Source organism: Piliocolobus tephrosceles, chromosome 5, assembly GCF_002776525.5.
Source record: "Piliocolobus tephrosceles isolate RC106 chromosome 5, ASM277652v3, whole genome shotgun sequence".
NCBI lineage: Eukaryota > Metazoa > Chordata > Mammalia > Primates > Cercopithecidae > Piliocolobus > Piliocolobus tephrosceles.
The window spans coordinates 43,157,288-43,172,006 of NC_045438.1; the positions used below are offsets into that span (position 1 = coordinate 43,157,288).

Here is a 14,719-nt window from a genome sequence, read left to right on the forward strand (position 1 = left end):
TGGTGGTGACAAAGTCTCTAGCATTTGCTTATCTGTAAAGGATTTTATTTCTCCTTCACTGATGGAACTTAGTTTGGCTAGATATGAAATTCTGGGTTGAAAATTCTTTTCTTTAAGAATGTTGAATATTGGCCCCTACTCTCTTCTGGCTTGGTGAGTTTCTGCCAAGAGATCTGCTGTTAGTCTGATGGGCTTCCTTTTGTGGGTAATCCGACCTTTCTCTCTGGCTGCCCTTAACATTTTTTCCTTCATTTCAACTTTGGTGAATCTGACAATTATGTGTCTTGGAGTTGCTCTTCTCGAGGAGTATCTTTGTGGCATTCTTTGTATTTCCTGAATTTGAATGTTGGCCTGCTTCACTAGGTTGGGGAAGTTCTCCTGGATGATATCCTGCAGAGTGTTTTCCACTTGGTTCCATTCTCCTTGTCACTTTCAGGGACACCAATCAGACATAGATTTGGTCTTTTTACATAGTCCCATATTTCTTGGAGGCTTTGTTCATTTCTTTTTCCTTTTTTTTCTCTAGACTTCTCTTCTCACTTCATTTCATTCATTTGATCTTCAATCATTGATACTCTTTCTTCCAGTTGATTGAGTCAATTCCTGAAGCTTGTGCACTTGTCACGTGTTTCTCGTGTCATGGTTTTTATCTTGTCAGTTCGTTTATGACCTTCTCTGCATTGATTATTCTAGTTATTCATTCTTCCATTCTTTTTTCAAGATTTTTAGTTTCTTTGCGCTGGGTACGTATTTCCTCCTTTAGCCCTGAGAAGTTTGATCGACTGAAGCCTTCTTCTCTCAACTCATCAAAGTCATTCTCCATCCAGCTTTGATCCATTGCTGGCGATGAGCTGCGTTCCTTTGCAGGCGGAGACGCACTCTGATTTTTTGAATTTTTTGAATTTCCAGCTTTTCTGCCCTGCTTTTTCCCCATCTTTGTGGTTTTATATGCCTTTGGTCTTTGATGCTGGTGTCGTACTGATGGGGTTTTAGTGTGGGTGTCCTTTCTGTTTGTTAGTTTTCCTTCTAACAGTCAGGAGCCTCAGCTGTAGGTCTGTTAGAGATTGCTTGAGGTCCACTCCAGACCCTGTTTGCCTGGGTATCAGCAGCAGAGGCTGCAGAAGATAGAATATTGCTGAATAGCGAGTGCTGCTGTCTGATTCTTTCTCTGGAAGCTTCGTCCCAGGGGTGTACCCCACCGTGTGAGGTGTGAGGTGTTGGTCTGCACCTAGTGGGAGATGTCTCCCAGTTAGGCTACTCAGGGGTCAGGGACCCACTTGAGCAGGCAGACTGTCCGTTCTCAGATCTCAACCTCTGTGCTGGGAGAGCCACTGCTCTCTTCAAAGCTGTCAGACAGGGTCATTAACATCTGCAGAGGTTTCTGCTGCTTCTCCCCCCCCCCCCCCCCCCCGCTATGCCCTGTCCCCAGAGATGGAGTCTACAGAGACAGGCAGGCCTCCTTGAGCTGTGGTGGGCTCCACCCAGTTCGAGCTTCCTGGAGGCTTTGTTTACCTACTTAAGGCTCAGCTATGGCGGGCGCCCCTCCCCCAGCCTCGCTGCTGCCTTGCAGTTAGATCTCAGACTGCTGTGCCAGCAATGAGGGAGGCTCTGTGGGCATGGGACCCTCCTGGCCAGGTGTGGGATATAATCTCCTGCTGTGCCATTTGCTAAGACCCTTGGTAAAGCACAGTATTAGGGTGGGAGTTACCTGATTTTCCAAGTATTGTGTGTCTCAGTTTCTAAAGGGATTCCCTTCCCCCTTGCGCTTCCCAGGTGAGGTGATGCCTCACCCTGCTTTAGCTCTCACTGGTCGCTGGTCGGGCTGCTCTAGCTGACCAGCACCGATTGTCCGGCACTCCCCAGTGAGATGAACCTAGTACCTCAGTTGAAAATGCAGAAATCACCCGTCTTCTGTGTCACTGGTGCTGGGAGCTGGAGGCTAGAACTGTTCCTATTTGGCCATTTGCTCGCACCCCCACCCCCTGCCACTTGTGTCTTTATATTTAACAAGTACCTTTTCTGTAAGCAGCATATAGTTGCATTTTTCTTTTTTGTACAGTCTGACCATCTCTGCCTTTTAACTAGAGTGATTAGACTACTTATATTTAATGTGATTATTTATGTGTTAGTCTGAAATCTAACATCTTGCTATTTGTTTTCTGTTTGTTTCATTTGTTCTTTGTTCCCCTTTTCCTCTTTTTCTGCTTCTTTTGGATCAATTGAGTATTTGAATAATCCCATGTATTCTTCTCTTTCAGGTGACTATAAATGCAAAGTAGAGCTTGCTTTGATATTTGATGGCAGGATGATATTATGCTACCACCCTTCTTGTGGACATTCCATATGAACACACCAAACCTATCCCTCTAAACAGATCCTGTGCATAATAACTAAGAAACACATGACCAGGTGCTCAGAACCAAATTAGAAGAATATGAGCACCTTGAGCAAGGACCCAGATAGACCAGCTTAGCAAAATGTTTGTTACTACTAAGCACTGTTGGTATCCTCATGGATAGTATCACAGAGTCATAAAAAATGGAACCCTCCAAAAGACTGATGATTTTGAGGTTCCTGAGAATCAAAGAGAAATGTTATTCTTTGCTTCATTTGCCATTTGTGAAAATGCAATCTGTTATATTCAATAATATGATATATCATAAAAATAACTATAAAACCTCTTCATAAAAAAAGATTAAGATACAAAAGCTTTCTTCTTATCTTTTTCTGTAGAGTAGTTTTATTTCTTCCTTACCCTACGTATTAGTCTGTTCTCACACTGCTGTAAATACACAAGACTGGATAATTCATGAAGGAAACAGGTTTAATTGACTTACAGTTCACCATGGCTGGGGAGGCCATGTAAGTTTCAAACTTACAATCATGGCAAAAGGAGAAGCAGTCACGTTCTTCACAAGGCAGCTGGAGGGAGTGACTGTGAGAGTGCAGTACCATTTATAAAACCATGAGATCTCGTGAGAATTCACTATCACAAGAACAGCATGGAGGAAACTGCCCCCATAATCCAATAACTTCCCTCCCTAGACACATGGAGATTACAATTCAAGATGAGATTTGGGTGGAGACACAGCCTAACCACATCAACTTGTGTCAGCTCTGTATGGAGATCTTCTGTTAGTGCATCCTTCATGTAAGTTCTCTTTCTTTCTTTTTCTTTTCCTTTTCTTTTCCAGGATCTCAGTCTGTCACTCAGGCTGCAGTGTAGTGGCATGATCACAGCTCACTGCAACCTCTGCCTCCTGGGCTCAAGAGATCCAGCCTCATGAGTAGCTGGAACTACAGTAGGGCACCACCACACCTGACTAATTTTTGTATTTTTTGTAGACACTATGTGGCCCAGGCTGATCTTGAACTCCTGGGCTCAAGCAATATGCCTGTGTCGGCCTCCCAAAGTGCTAGGATTACAGGAGTGAGCCACCGCACCCAACCAGTTTTTTCTTTTTTAATGACATATGAAACAGAAGTGTATCTTACAAGCAAAGGTGTCTCATATTAAGGGAAATATAATTTTAATATTTTCATGTTACAGATTAGGAAACTGAGGCACAGAGAGGTTAGTTAGCCAAATTCAAACAACCAAAAATTTGTAGTGCAGTATTGCAGATTGGGTTGTCTAGAAGAATTTGCGGAGACAGAGTTTGGGATATAAGATGTTTATTAGGCATCAACACCCATGAAAGGAAGATATTGGAGGCAGAATTGGGCAGAGGAAGAAATGAAACTGGGATGGACGACTGGCAAAGCCTCAATGAACCTGACCTGTAGCATACTGTGCTCATCAGAGTATCCTGCATATAGTTGAGATGGCCCCAACTTTATCCCTAGCACAGGACACAAGCTGCTGGAGGAAGGTGTAACCTCAAGGAACCAGCTTTCTGTAGCCAAATTCATATTCAAATATATTCAAAATAAAGAGAATCACATAGCTAACAAGTGAAATACAAAACACCCAAATGACCTTTTTTACTTTTAGAATAAACTTTCATGGCTTAGTTTCATCAAAACAATGTTAAATCAATGTTGTTTTATTATTATTATTATTTTGAGACTGGTCTCATTCTGTGGCTCAGGCTGGAGTTTGGTGGTGCAATTATGGCTTACTGCAGCCTTGACCTCAGGTGATCCTCCCACCTCAGCCTCCCAAGTAGCTGGGACTACAGGCTTGCACCATCACACCTGGCTAATTTTTGCTTTATTTATTTATTTATTTATTTATTTATTTTTTCTTGTAGAGATGGGGCCTTGCTCAAGCTGGTCTCAAACTCCTGAGCTCAAGAGATTCACCCATCTCAGCCTCCCAAAGTGTTAGGATTGTAGGCATAAGCCACTGTGCCCAGTCTATTTTAATATTATTATTAATTTTATGCTTTTATTGTATAAGTTGGTTTGGATTTTATAGTTTTTTAAAGGATCTACAGTCATAAGGAATTTATAGCTTGCTTATGTTTAGTAACACTGTGTTTATATTACATTCAAGTAACACTGTGGTAGAAAAAATTTGTCAACACTGGGTGCCACATTGGTTTTTTCTTGAAAAGGGATCCACTCATTAATTTGCAGAGATGCTGTGCCAGGTCTGTGTAATAGGTGTAAATAAATTATGTCTAGCACCCACATTTGCACAGTAATCAATTATGAATTCTGGTTTGCATGTGGGCTTTTGTAAATGTTTCTTTGTGACTAGGGATACAGGGTTGTGACAAAAGTTCCTGTTTCATAATTCACCTTTCTTCATCACCAACCTGTAGAAAAATAGGGTTTAAAGAAATCAGCTCCAGCAGCATGTTTTCAACACCCTGAGTGACGCAAGCCATGTTAGACCCTACCAAAGATCACTCCTCACACCTGGGGCACACAAGGAAAGGAACTGACAGGACTGAGAAGAACATCCGTCAACTTCTGCAAAGTATCAACAAGATCATCACCCACAGAGGCAGATGTCTCAAGGAAAGACTATCCCTTGAATCGGTGAGTTCACTGCCCAGACTTCAACCTGTTTACTCTGCCATTTGTGGTCAATTCATATATATACATATATGAATATATATATGAAACATATATATATATATGAAAAAACATATATATATATGGTTTTTTTTTTTTTTTTGAGACAGAATCTCACTCTGTCACCCAGGCTGGAGTGCTATGGCGTGATCTTGGCTCACTGCAACCTCTGCTTCTTGTGTTCAAGCGATTCTCCTGCCTCAGCCTCCCAAATAGCCGGGACTACAGGCACATGCCACCATGCCTGGCTAATTTTTGTGTTTTTAGTAGAGATGGGGTTTCTCCATGTTGGCCAGGCTGATCTTGAAATCCTGACCTCAAGTGATCCTCCGACCTTGGTCTCCCAAAGTGCTGGAATTACAGGTGTGAACCACCGGGCCTGGCCCAATTCATCATTTGAAACAACTTGTTTTTTGTGGTGCCAGTATTGTACTTTCAAATTTTCTTCAGGGTCATGGAAGTTTGCTAGCAGGCTGTGGTCCATGAACTCACAGAAACTATAAACCATCCATGAAGAAGGAATGGGTCCATCTGAAGAGTGCCAAAGGGAAAAGTAAGACAAAGACATGGAGCAGCCTCCAGGGGATGAAATCGATGAATGGGAGGAAGAAGAGAAGAAAGCCAGATCTCAGGAGTTTCTAAGTAGATGGCACAAATTCATCTAAATGAACAGAATACGGCTGTGCAAATGTTTAATGTATTTGTGAAAATTATACTTTTTGAAAACTAATTATTCACATTCAAAACCAGTATTTCAAGGCTTGTGGCTAAACTATTGTCTGTAAAAGCCATGGCTTATGTGTTACATTCTGTTTGTGCTTTTCTGTTTCACTTTTATCTGTTCTGCAGATGAAGGCAATGGTGCAAAAAGGAGTTTACCAGAAATGAGTATTGAGTAACAGTCTGATCTTAAAATACTTTTGCAACTTGTTATGCAAAATCACAGTTGCAGAAAAATTGGTTTCCATCAAAAGCTATTAAACAGATCAACTAGATTACCTCTAGCTCAGATTTTTTAAAAACCCAATCTCCTTCACAGAAAACTTTTGTTCTATTTGTATACATTAGAGCAACCAGTACATATCAAACTTCAGGCCTCTTACGAGTAAGCAAATATATCAAAGAAAAGTTTTTACTTAATTGAAATCTGGGTTAAAGTAAAGATGCAATAGTGTCAATTCAGGAACTGTAGGCAGGAGGACAATTTAACAAATACCAACATAATACAATTTTTCGCCACATGTTTTCTACCTCTATGGTTGTATTAAACTTGGAAAAAGAAATGATCTTAGTAAATAACAAGAAGTTTGCTTTTCTATAAGAGTTATCTATTGCATACTTTTCTTTTTTTTAGTATTTTTTCTAAGCTTACCTTGAGTTTCATATTACCCTTTTGTGCAGATAACAGGATGAAAAAAATCATTTGCTTTGGAAAGTCATTATTTTCAGTTTGTTGTTGTTGTTTTGAGACAGGGTCTCATTCCATTGCCCAGGCTGGGGTGCGTGGTGCAATAATGGCTCACTGCAGCCTCGACTTACTGGGCTTAGGTGATTCTCCCAACACAGCCTCCCAGATACACAGTATCTGGGACTACAGACACCAACCACTACACCTGGCTAATTTCTTTGTATTTTTTTGTAGAGACGGGGTTTTGCCATGTTGCCCAAGCTGATTTTGAACTTTTGGGCTCAAGCACTCTGTCTACCTCTGCCTCCCAAAGTGCTGGGATTACAGGCGAGAGCCACTGTGCCCGGCCTCTTCTGTGGTCTCTAACATTGTTCTTGAATTATTAACGGTGAAGAACCTGGATTTTTGTGTTGCACACCAGTATTTGAATCTGAAGTCTTCTGCTTGTTGTTTCCTGGACAGTGGACAGGAGCTTATATGGTTCAGTCTATTCCTCTCTTAAATAGGGTTGAGTTGTGTACATCTCACATATTGGTGATGAGAAATTAAATAGTATACAACAACGTGAACATGATACTTGGCACATTGTAACCAAAATAATAGTACTGGTTATCTTTAATATTGGTATCAGCATTATTAGGTTTATATTTTTTAATGATCTCATGTTTGCTAAAAATTGTACGTTTAAAACAAGCTTCAAGGGATAAAAACTGTGTTCTCTGGTATGTGAGTAATGACGACTTGTTTGCAGTACTGAAACCTTTGCAGATTTCATCATATATCTAGAAGTAATTTGAAATATGCTTATTACATACTGAAATATTTAACTCTTTTATTATACACTGAAATATTTAAAACTTTAACAATTAACTTGATTTTACTTTGTAAATTCCCATTTATGGGATAAAGAAAATGTGGTATATAAACACAATGGAATACTATTCAGCCACAAAAGAATGAAATCATGTCATTTGCAGCAAAATGGATGGAACTGAAGGTTATTATATTAAGTAAAATAAACCAGACATAGGCACATTTCACATGTTCTTACTCATGGGAGCTTAAAAGTTCATTTCATTGAGGTATAGAGTAGAATGATAGATACCAGATGCTGGGAATGTTGTGTGAGTGCAAAGGGGGATGAAGAGAGTCTGGTCAAAGGGTACAAATTACAGTTACATAAAAGAAGTAAGCTCTAATGTTCCATAACAGTTCATAACTACAGTTAGCAACAATGTATTGTATATTTCAAATTAGCTAAAATAGGGAACTTGAAATGATTCCAACACATGGAAATGATAAATACTCAAGGTGAAGAAGGCCCCAAATACCTGGACTTGATCCTTATACAGTCTATGCATGCAACGAAATATCATATGTACCCCATAATATGTAAAATATTAGGTACCAATTCAAAACACAGAAACATTTCTCATTTGTATGTTTCCATAAATTACCTTTTATGTAGAAAAGCTATATGCAAAAAGATTTGCCTGTGAATCTGGGAATATATTTCTAGTCTGCTTGTACTGGAGAACAATTATATGACATACAGTCTGGCTTCTTCATAAAGCTAACAAGTGGATTGAAATAATATGATAATATCACTAGGGAACATTTCTGTCAGGATTGTACTTATAAAATTTTCAGAGATGGGATTTAGAGACTATGCTCTAGCTACTAATTAAGAAAACTGTATTAGTTAAAGTCCCAAAGGGAAATGGATGGCATATTCAAATTAGGATAATTCAAGCAGAGGTTTTAAACAAGGGATCTATTATAAAGATATGGACAGGGTGGAGGGGAGCTGTAATGGAACCTTTGACTGGGAATCACGAGTTTGGGAAAGTATCTGAAACCAGGAAGGGAGAGAGAGACATGTAGAGGAGACCACCTTAGAGGAATTGGGATGTTTTCTTGAGGGGCACACACGAACTTCTATTTGGAATAAATTTCCTGACCTCATTCCCTGCCCCTGGCCTCCTGTCAGAGTTTTCCTATTGGCAGGAAAGCTATGGGGCACAGGCAGCTGTCAGAATAATCCATTCAGATTGGAGAAAGTGGATTGGAGGGGCAAAAGGAGATCTCTGCACACATGCTGATGCTATACAAATCTAGAATTTATTTGTTCTCATTATTATATTCACTTATGGTAACAGGTGTTTACAAATCAGAGTAGTAGCTTTATAAACATGCATTAGACAAGATCCTTATAGGAATTAAATTTTAAGTCATTTTTTAAATAATGGGGAAAAGACCCTAGCTTAAAAATCTATGCTCTGTAAGAAAAAACATCTTTTCTAACTATTAATATATGAGAGCTAGATAGATATTCCCAGGTCTTGTTATGTCTAGGTGCCTCCCTCCAAAAGGCTGTATCAGGGCCTTCATCTCAGTGCTTACTATGGTCATTCATTAAATCATCTTTCAACAAATATTTATTGAGTGTCTCAAATGGTCTAGGTATTGTGCTAGGCTTTAGGTAAAAAGGAGTAAGTGAAACAGACATAATCCTTGCCTTCTTGAAACTTATGATTTAGTAGGTGAGTTGAATGATATAGACAAAGCTTTAACTAGTTTTGTAAGTCTGCATTCACAGAGGTAGTAAAGAGCAACAGATCCACATGACCACTGAGTGTCCAAATACAATGTTTAAACATGAAAATTAGAGAGTTTACAGAGCAGCCGTTGAGGTACAAAAAAGTCACAGAGTTTTAAGCAGCATATTTTTTCTTTCCTGAAAGAAAGATCTTAAAGTTGGCCAGTTCTGGAAAAGCTTATTCAAATATTGTTTGTAAGATGAGGCAGAGGTGGCTACCAGAATCTAGAAACTGTTGTCCAATATAGAAGCCAAATATTAATAACTGTCTACAATGATGGAAATATTATATTCTGCACTGCCCAAAATAGTAGACACTAGTTGTGGTGGCTGTTAAATTCTTAAAATGTTGCTAATGTGGCTGAGGAACTGAATTTTAAATTTTATTTAATTTTTATTCATTTAGATTTAATTAGCCACATGTGGCTATGGTAAAGAACAGTGCAAATCTAGAACAAGGTGCACTAACTGAGACTTGCTGAGCACAAGTTGCTTCATTTAACCTCATTTCCTTTTTGACAGGGTTAACAGCAGGGTCAATAATTTACTCATACAATATCATGTGTCCTGCAGGGTATGAAATAGAAATCAAAGATAGCCTAAGGAAAGTAAGTGTTGGCAAGGAGGTGGAGACATTGGAACCCTTGAGCATTGCAGGTATAAATGTAAAATGGCTTGGTTGTTGTGGAAAATGGTATATGACAACTCTACAAAAAATTAAACATAGAGTTGTCATATGACCCAGCAGATTCATTTCTGGGTATATACCCCCCCAAAATGAAAGCAGGGACTCTAAGAGATATTTGTACACTCATGTTCATAGCAGCATTAGTCACAATAACCAAAGGGTGGAAGCAACCTAAGTGTCCATTGACAGGTGCATGGATAAACAAAATCTAGTATATACATACAATGAGATATCACTCAGCCTTACAAAGGAAGGAAATTCTGACACATGCTCCATACAGCATGGATAAACATTAAAGACATAATGCCAAGTGAAATAAGCCAGTCACAGAAGGACAAATATTGTATGATTCCACTTATGTGAGGTAGTATGTGAGCAGTCAAATTCATTAAGGCAGAAAGTAAAATGATGGAATCTAGCAATTTCACTACTGGGTATACATCCAAAGGAAATGAAATCAGTGTGATGAGATTTCTGCACGTCCATGTTCATTGCTGCATTTTACAAGAGCCAAGATATAGAATCAACATAAGTGTTCAACAGTGAATGAATGGATAAAGAAAATGTGATATATATACACACAATGGGGTACTTTCAGCCTTACAAAAGAAGGAAATCCTGTCATTGCGACAAAATGAATGAACCTGGAGGACATTATGTTAAGTGAAATAAGCCAGGCACAGAAAAACAAATACCACATGATGACATTTACATCTGGAATCTAAAAACATTGAACTCATAGAAGCAGAAGTAGAATTGTGGTTATCAAGGACTGACAGACATGTTAGTAAAGAAAAAAAGTAGAATGGTGGTTGCTAACGGTAAGAGGGAGGAGAGATTAGGGAGTTAGTGTTTAACGGGTGCAAAGTTTTAGTTGGCAGGATAAGAACGTTCAGGATGGTGGTGCTGGTTACACCACAATGTGAATGTACCTGATTTAATGCCACTGTACACTTTAACATAGCTACAATGGTAAATTCTATGTTGTAAATATTTTATCACAACAATACAAGAAGTTTAAACATATTCTTTGTCTGCAAAGAGTTCTCGAACTAGCATGAAAAAGAGAAATGGTAGTTGATACGCAATGACTATTTGACTGAGAGCCGTGAAGGAGTTGCACCTCAGAAGGGTGGCTGTGTTAGAGGACCTTCCAACCCTGGCATTCAATGGGTTTATGCGCTCTGTAAATTAGGAACGGCACTAGTGTGCAGGATGATGGCCGCGGCTGACAGACCTCCATGCAATGGCCACACCCCGCACCCAGTGCCAACTCTGCTTTATCTGAGCTTCACCCTAAGGTCCTTATCAGTCATCACCTCTGAAAAACTTCAAACTGGAGGGGAGAGCTAAGGTTTCCAGAGACGTCTGTAAAACAAGAATAACCCAAGAATAAGCTGGGGTTTCAGCTGAGTGTGGGCAGATCAACTGCAGAAGATAATTTAGATTGGCCATACTCTAAACCCTGTCATCATGCGCCACCATGCCCAGCTAATTTTGTATTTTTAGTAGTGACAGGGTTTCTCCATGTTGGTCAGGCTGGTCTTGAACTCCTGGCCTCAGGTGACTCACCCGCCTCAGCCTCTCAAAGTGCTGGGATTACAGGCCTGAGCCACAGTGCCCGGCCTTTGCTTTTAATTTCATTGATAAAATACATTATTGCCTCCACATTTACCAGCATCTCTGCAACACTTTCCAAGTAGCTGGGACATCAGGCATGCACCACCACACTTGGCTAATTCTTTGATTTTTAGTAAAGATAAGATCTCCCTATGTTGCCCAGGCTGCTCTCCAACTCTCGGGTTCAAGTGATCCTCCTACCTTGGCCTCCCAAAGTGCTGGGTTTACAGGCTACCACACTCAGCTGAGATTAACATTTGAATCCATGAGGACGACTGCCTGAAAAAGTAAATTGCGGATGGGGAGGGAAGGGGAAGATTGCTGGGGATTATAAGTGACATTTTGGACATGTTCAGTTTGGAGTTGTTTTCTCCTGTTACCAGGGACGAACTCTTTCTTCTATTTTACCCCAAATTTCCATTTGTGCATTGGATTGCACACCTGCTCGTCTACTCAAGAACATTGCTCCAGCATGTAACCCATATTTTCGCTCCTGTATCATCCCTTTCCTTTCCTTTTGGTTCATGCTGGTGAGTGTACAAACATGTATAACTTCTAATTAAAAAAACAAATGAACGAACTGCTTTGACTATATGATTCCTTCCGGTTTCTACTCCATTTCTTTGTCTTCATCTGCCATTTTGATTCTTTCTGGGGTCACTCCAAATAGGCTTTGGTCATCTCCCACTAAAACTCTTCTTACCAAGCTCACCACTGACTTCCATGTGGCCAAGCCCATTGCTCAGTTTTGGGTCCTAATTTTACACACCGTAGCAGCATTTGAAAGTTAATCGTTCTTTCTTGCAACATTTTTTTCATTTGGCTTCTGGGAACATGTTCTCTCTTGGTTTATCTACCTCACTAATCAGAACTTCTCATTCTCTTTTTTTTGATTCTCTATCTTCCTAACCTCTGAACTTCGGAGCATGCCAGGACTCACACTTCAGACATCCCCATTGTGTCTGCACACCATCTATATGCTAAAGAACTCCACATATATACCACCATCCCAGACTCACCTAACCAACCACCTTTGTGACAACTTGACAACTCCAAACTGAAGATGTCCAAAATGCCACTCTGAATCCCCAGCAATCTTCCCCTTTCTTCCCTATCCACAACTTAGACTCTTTTTCAGGCAGTCTTCTCCATGGATTCAAAGGTTAATCTCAGCTGAGCATGGTAACTGATGCCTGTTAACCCAGCACTTTGGGAGGCCAAGGTGGGAGGATCACTTGACCTAAGGAGTTGGAGACCAGCCTGGGCTAAAAATAAAAAATTTGCCAAGTGTGGTGGTGCATGCCTGTAGTCCCAGCTACTCGGGGGGGCTGAGGCAGGAGGATCACTTGAGCAGGGGAGGTCGAGGCTGCAGGGAGCCATGATCATGCCACTGCACTGCAGCCTGGGCAACAGAGTGAGATTCTATCTCAAAAAATAAAAAATAAAAAATAAAAATAAAAATGTCATCAGCAAGCACCCTCACATACACACCCAGGATAATGTTTTACCAAATATCTGGGCACCCCATGGTCCAATAAATTTAACACATCAAATTAACCATCACAGCTTTCTAACTCGCTGGCCTCTTTTCATCTTTGTCCTTTAATCTATCCTCAGCAAAACGGTAGATTAAAAAAACAACCGGCCACATCATTTAACTTCTCTGTTAAACATTCTTCAGTCTTCCTATCTCAATCAATGTAAAATTTAAAGACTATCATGACTACCAATGCCCAATATGCTCTATTCCCCACTCCTAGTCACACCACCATAACTCTTCCTGGACTCTGTTTTGCCCATGCTGATATTTCTCCCAGAAGCCAAGCATGCTCCTGCCTCAGGGCCTTTACATCCACTGATTCCTAGGCTTGAAATGATCTTAATCCCAACAGCTGCATTGTTTCGTCCCTCAATGATTCTCCTATCACAGAGGGCTTTGCAATATACCTTTTTTAAAAAATATAACATACCTCATCCCTCTTATTTCACTTTCTTTTAAAATAAACTGTATTTTTTAGAACAGTTTTAGAGTTACAGAACAATTGCAAACATAGTACAGAATTGCCATAGATTCCATTTCAGATTTCTCTATGATTACCATCTTACATTACATTCCTCACAACTAATTAATCAACCTTGATTCTTATTACTAATGAAAGTCCACACTTTATTTAGATTTCCTTAGTTTTTCCCCAAGTCCTTTTTCTGTCCCAGGATCCCATCCAGGATACCACATTACATTTTGTTTCACATCTCCTGAGTTTCTTCTAGGCTGCAGCAGTTTTTCAGACTTTCCTTATTTTAATTTTTTTGTAGAGACACCATCTCATTATGTTGGCCAGGCCAGGTCTCGAACTCCTAGCCTCAAGCAATCCTCTTGCTTCGGCCTCTCAAAGTGTTGGGATTACAGGCGACAGCCACAACGTCTGGACTGTACTTTCCTTACTTTTGATAACCTGACAACTTCGAGGAATATTGGTCCAGTATTTTGTAAGATGTCCCGCTATTGGAAGTTGTTTGATGTTTTTCTCATTATGATACTGAGATTATGGTTTTCGGGGAGGGAGACCACACAGGTAATATGCCGTATTCATCACATCATATTGACTACACACCATCAACGTGAGTCATGATTGTTGACGTTGACTTAGAACATCTGGTTGGGGTAGTGTCTGTCGGCTTTCTCCATTGTAAAGCTACTCTTTTCCCCTTTTCACATTGTACTATTTTGGAGGAAGTCACTGTGCACAGCCTAAGGCAGATGATCTACATAAATTATTTGGAATTATTCTGTATAGGAGATTTGTCTCCTCTCCGCCTTTTATTTATTTATTTATCTATTTATATCAGTGTAGACTCATGGATATTTTTTACTTTGGTTTGTAATCCAGTACTACCTTGTTCAGTTTACTTCGTTGCTCAAATGGTTCCATCTTTGGCAACTGGGAGCTCTTTCAGGTGGTTCCTGTGTTTAAACATCTCCCATCAAGGCAGGATTCGTTTATTTTCATTTTTTATTTTTTTTCTTCTCATTCAATTGAGGCAGCGTCTCATTCTGTCGCCCAGGCTGGAGTGCAGTGGCGCGATCTCGGCTCACTGCATCCTTGACCTCCGGGCCTCAAGAGATCCTCCCACCTTAGCCTCCCGAGTAGCTGGGCTCACAGCACGTGCCACCACGCCCAGTTAATTTTTTTTTATTTTTTGTAGAGATAGGCTTTCACCTTATTGCTCTGGCTGGTCTCAAATTCCTGGGCTCAAGAGATCCTCCCCCTTCGGCCTCCCAAAGTGTTAGGATTACGGGCGTGAGCTACCGCGCCCGGCCCGATTTTTCCTTTCTTGAGTATCACTTCCTTACTTCTCAGTCTCAGCCTTGTTTTTC

General features: G+C 40.2%; 1 long non-coding RNA gene across 1 annotated transcript; it reads left to right on the forward strand.

The window, feature by feature from the left end:
• Window positions 1-3,136: 3,136 nt before the first annotated feature.
• On the forward strand, window positions 3,137-8,194 carry LOC111520749. Its single transcript, XR_002724751.2, has 3 exons — window positions 3,137-3,151; window positions 4,770-4,989; window positions 5,476-8,194. It is a non-coding gene; the product is annotated as an uncharacterized LOC111520749 (long non-coding RNA).
• Window positions 8,195-14,719: the final 6,525 nt, after the last annotated feature.